We start from the raw sequence: 5,474 nt of genomic DNA, 5'->3' as shown, positions 1-5,474 counted from the left end.
GAGGAGTGGCCAGTGATATCCTCCTAGCAATTAAGAAACCACAACAGAAGAGTCTCTTTTCACTCATGACTTCTAAAAATTCAGTATTAACTATATACCTGGATTTGAAACCATTCAGTTTAAAATAATCAATGGTCTATCCTTCTTAGATAAATTATAAAATATATTTTAATTGTAGATATTAGCAATATCGAAAATTCTGTTATACAGAAGACATTTATTTACTCAGGATACGCCAATATGAAAAACACCTATTTGAATAATATGGCTGCAGATGGGCATTTTAAAAGTTAATAAAAACAAAAAAAGGTGAAACCATATTCAAAATAAGTCCAAGTAGCTTTTAAACAATACAGCAAATCTACCCCATGCTAAGAAGCTAGGTAGGTAGGTAGTCAGGAACAAGCTTATAAACATTTGACTTAAACCTCATATAACAACAGCCTCACTAAACATTTTCCACCTGCCTCCACACTCAGTGTGCACACGTGCACAGCCTCTACCCATATAATACACGTCCTTCTTGTGATGTACTAAACACACAGTTGGGAACTTTGAACATGTATGAATTCAGAAGAAGAGATATAGAAATGGCTTAAGGGAGTAATCAGGATAATTTGAATAAATTATGAATCTTTGGAGGTTCAATGTGTTTATCCAAAAAATAACGAAAGTCAGCTGTATTTGTAAAAGTACGATAAGGCTAATGAGTTTCTAAAATGGTCACCACTTAAGACAGAGGTTCCCAAATTCTTCAGTTCATGCTACTCTCAGTGTCTCAGGAATTCTGTCATGTCACTCTCTTGGGCTGGGAGTGACATGACAGAATTCTGTTTACTAAGTAGTTATGTCTAAATAGCTTAATAAATACTTAAGTCTTAACAACTTAGTAGATGTTTGAAAATATTATAGTCATATTTTTATTCCATTTTAATAACCACGATTACTCACTAAAGAACTAGGCACATCGTTAGCCAGCGCACAGCTTCTTAAACCTCGGAATCCTATGTACCGTCACCATCTGCATTTCCTGTTCCACAACAGTTATCATGCAATATTTGTTTCTGTCTGTTTGTTTGTGTGTTTACCACAGCAACCCTCCAAATCTAGTTTCACAAAACTGAGATGTCAAGAACGCAGAGCTATCTAATGTAGAAACTTAGAACTAACTTGACCTAAGAGTTTGTACGGTGGTTGACGCCTGTTTTCCTGAAAAATACAAAATGCCTTGCAGCAGCCCCGCAAGTTCATGGCGATGTCCTGCGGCTCCTTGGTGTTCAGTTGGGGAACCATGGACTTAAAACTAGTTTTGTCATTCATGAATTATTATCAAATATTTCTGTTCACATGGAATATTCACAGGCATTGCCCTGTACACAGTAGGAGCTAAACATACATTAGTTATGGGAGAGGAGGGAGGGAAGAAGGACGGGAAGAGACTCATGATCTCGAAATCAAATCTGAATTAACAATTTTAAGAATAATTATGTGTAACTCAATGCTGAAAATATTAACTTAATAAACTGTAGTAGCCTGGTCGCATATTAAATTTTTTGAAGAACTTTCCTAGTTATATATATTTGAGATAATATGCCCTATTGGCTCCAAAAGCACAATGAGTCTCATGAATCGCCTAATTGCAATGTGACATGACATACATTCTTCATACTATAAGTCTGTAATTCAGTGCATTTTCCAATTAATTTATGATATGATTTTCAAGGGGCTACCCAAAGGGCTTTCACAATTTGGTCGATACTGGCACTAACATTCAAAATTTCCTCAGGTCCACTTCCACTCACACAACTATTTTAGATTATCAATTTCTGACCTGATTTTGATTTTGTCATGGCAACATACTAAAATGTTTTCTGAATATTCAAATAACTAGTAGACTATGCTTAGCCCAATTTTCACTGTGCTGTTATTATTACTATATGCTTACTCCAATCTGTAGTTACTATTATAATAATATTCTTACCAATCTAACTAAAATTCTTACCTGCAGCATGCTCAGTCTGCTAAAAGCAATGTATATAATAAAGTTTTGAATTCTTTTGTTGACATTTTGAACCTAGACGATTTAAGAAGAAAATTGCTTGTCTGGAAATAATTCTTACCACCAAAAATGCCCCCGGAACCTAAAATTAAACAAAACCTGACCCGTGTAAACAAACTTAATAGATATAAATAATGGGAATCATGGGAGAACGTTATCATGTCATTCTTAGAGTTTGGAATAGTGAAGAAAAATTTGGGCTTAGGAAATGAATTTAGAAAAGCAGATTATTATCAAGTTCAGGGAAAAGATCAGTTTTTCCTGTTTATTGCTCTGTCTTTCCCCCAATAAACTCATGGAGAGCAGAGACTGAGCTGTGTTTTACTTGCTATTATATATACCCTTAGCATTTAGCAGTGCTTGGCATAATGGTGTTTCAATAAGTACAATCTGAGTTATTGGTCACCTACCCTAACAGAAAAATGGTTGAAGAGAGATATGATCCTAAAAATTAGGTAATTCAGTCATATGAAGAAGAAAATGAGAAACAGCAAATCAATAAGGCTGTTCGAAATTCCTATAACAAATTTAGACATTCAAATGAGGAGAGTTTGTACATGTTTTGGTTACAGTAGGATGCCTTTAGAATTGGGAGATAAAATGAAGACAAAATTGCCCTCTGAAATAAAGATATTAAGTACCATAACTAATGGTGACCATTTAAAATAATCGACTCTGTGAATACAGCCAGGTGTATCCTTAGTAGGTGACAAATCTAGTTAAATCCAAACTTAATTGATTGTACTGACTGTCTGAATAAAAAATACATTAATCAAACAATGGTAATCATTATGGGGTACAGAAAACGGTCAAGTAGTTTTTCATCATCAGGAGTAAAGGTATCCTTATGACCAATATGGGTCTCCTTAATAGAGGCCACAGAATAGAAATTAAGAGAGTGGGCTATGATCTTGGGTAACATAAATAACATATCTAAATCAGAAACTTCCTATCTGTAGCATGGAATAAGAATTCTTTTATTTTAAGAATGTAGTTTTTTAAACATTAAGTGCAGAGAGCTCCTTCTGCCACGTGACGACCCATGAGAAGACGGCCATCTGTGAACCAAGAAGTGAGCTCTCTGCAGACACCAAACCTGCCAGCTCCTTGTTCTTAGACTTCTGAGCCTTCAGAACCATGAGAAATAAACGTTGATTGTTTATAAGCCACCCTCTCCCCCTCCCAAAAAAAGAACTAATGGAAATAATACTTATAACTATAACATTCAGTATAGTCCCTGGCACATGGGAAGGACTCAGTAAATGATAGCTATGGCTATTAATTAATTAAAAGGGCACTCATTAGGCTATACTAGCTTAATGGAAATAATTCCTTTGTTCTAAATCTTCGTTCGTTAAGCAAAAATCCGATCCCTAATGCGATCTCGTTGGTGGACTTGTCCAAGGAGTAGTAGCCTAAACGATTTGTGAAGTTAATTATTCTTGCAGTATATCTGTCTCTGAATTTGATAATTTTTTGTTTATATATATAAATCAGTCTCTCATGGGTTTAGCTTAGAGTAAGTTTCCAGCATTTTGTAAACTGCTTAAATTGACAAAACTCATTGTCAAGAAAGGAAAGCAAAGAATGGATTCCTTGGTGGTTCTATCAAGATACTCTCAGCTGGAGGGCTTCTCGTAGGGAGAGCTAGACGTCATCCTCCCCTTTGACAATTAGCTTAATGTCACGAGATCTTACATATCACACATCTAACTTTATGGAGGTACGTGTGTATATCTATTTACCTACTCACCTACCCATCTATAGCTGTGTGTCTATGTGTGCACATATATGTACAGTGTACATGTGCTTAGTTTTACAAAGTGCCTTCACTTTGTGATTGCGAGACATTTGTAAAAGACCTCTACGCAAAGAATCTGCCCTCATTCTGTGTCGTTCCTCTCGCCTCGTGTCGCGCATTGTCTCGGCTAAGACGTCGCGAGTCCCTACTAAGGACCAGACTCTGTTACTGTGATCTGGCAGGTGAGCAGCGGGTCTGAGCCGAGACGCAGCGTTGCCCCAACCCCCACCAGCTATACAACACTTAACTTCTGAGAACATTGTCAGGAAACTAAGAATTAGTTGAGTTTTTGGTAGGGGAACCAAAACCAAGGAAAGAATATTTTAAGATAGAATGTCTGTATGAAGTAACAGCAGAACCAAAACTACCGAACATCTATTTTGTTTTTAGTTTTTCTATCAAGAATGATTTCCCAAAAGTCAAAGAGAGGCTGAATGTGGTTAAAAAGAAAGGAATACTCATAATCAATAAAGAGGATAATAAAAGAGCTTTCAGTTGTTTTAAATGATTTCAGGTCCGGACAAGTCCAAGAGTATTGAAGGAAATCACACATTTCATTGAGAAACACCTCTATTGGTAATCCTTGAAGACTCACGGTCATTGAGAAAGATGCCAGGAGGTGGATTATTTTCAAAAAGGAAAATGTCAGACCTATTTGTGAGTCCTTCATGTCAATTCCTGGAAAAATTCTTGAATTGATGATTAAACCATCATTGAGTTCGTAAGCGCTTCGGAAAGAAAGTAGTGATTACCATGAGTCACCTTAGATTCAATAAGAACAAGTCTTGCAAAACTAACTTCATTTTCTTTTTTGATAGATTAAATGCATTTTTCCCTTTGACCTGTTTTTTATATAAGTATTTCATTATCTACTAATGTCTTAATTTAATCTTGTCAGTCTACTAGAAAATATCCTGAGCCTGTGCATACATGTCGGTAAACTGCTCTTACACTGTAAGCTTACGGAGAATAGATACACTGTGGGGAAAGGTAATTCCAGTTGAGTAGCATTTAAAAAGCACCTCTGCAATTAGGCGCTATGCTAGGAACTGTAGATTAAAAGATAAACAAGACAAGGTCCCTGTCTTTTAAATGTCTGTAGCCTACTTAAGATAAGATAGAGATTTGTTTCCCTTTCCATCCATGCAGGGCCTGTATTAATTCTCAGGACAAAACAATCTACCTGGAAAACACAGCTGCTTGTCCATTTCTCTCTTCTCTGCCAACAGACACCCTGTTTTTTTCAGGTAGGAGGTAGCAAGGAATTCAGAGGTATGTCTTTTTTCTCTAATTTCTAGGGGATGGTTGGGCTAAGCTAGTAAACTCATTCCCCTTCGACAGTGGTTGTTTTAGGGGTGGGGAAGGTGACCCCATTCTGGCCAAAGGGATCTGATATGAAGATTGCTGGAGGCTTTGGGGAAATCTCTTCTTTCCTAAAACACAGGCGCTTTAGGAGAAACCCTGTGTGTCTTCGTCCTACTTTCATGCAGTTGTGCGGAGACGTGTCTGCAGCAGTGGGTATGTTGTGAGCGTGAGGCCAACTGAGTCCTGATGTCACTGAACCTCTGAGCCAATACTGGCAACCACAGATCCTTTACATGAAACACACACAAA

The 5,474-nt window shown here is 36.9% G+C and overlaps 1 protein-coding gene across 1 annotated transcript in view; it reads right to left on the bottom strand.

The window, feature by feature from the left end:
- Window positions 1–5,474, bottom strand: part of NBEA (neurobeachin) — a 600,762-nt gene that overhangs the window by 102,867 nt on the left and 492,421 nt on the right. The gene's annotated exons all lie outside the window — the stretch shown is intronic.

Source organism: Pteropus vampyrus, unplaced genomic scaffold (assembly GCF_000151845.1).
Source record: "Pteropus vampyrus isolate Shadow unplaced genomic scaffold, Pvam_2.0 Scaffold71, whole genome shotgun sequence".
Classification (NCBI taxonomy): Eukaryota; Metazoa; Chordata; class Mammalia; order Chiroptera; family Pteropodidae; genus Pteropus; species Pteropus vampyrus.
The sequence above is the reverse complement of the archived record's forward strand: the minus strand, read 5'-3'. Positions and strand labels throughout refer to the sequence as shown.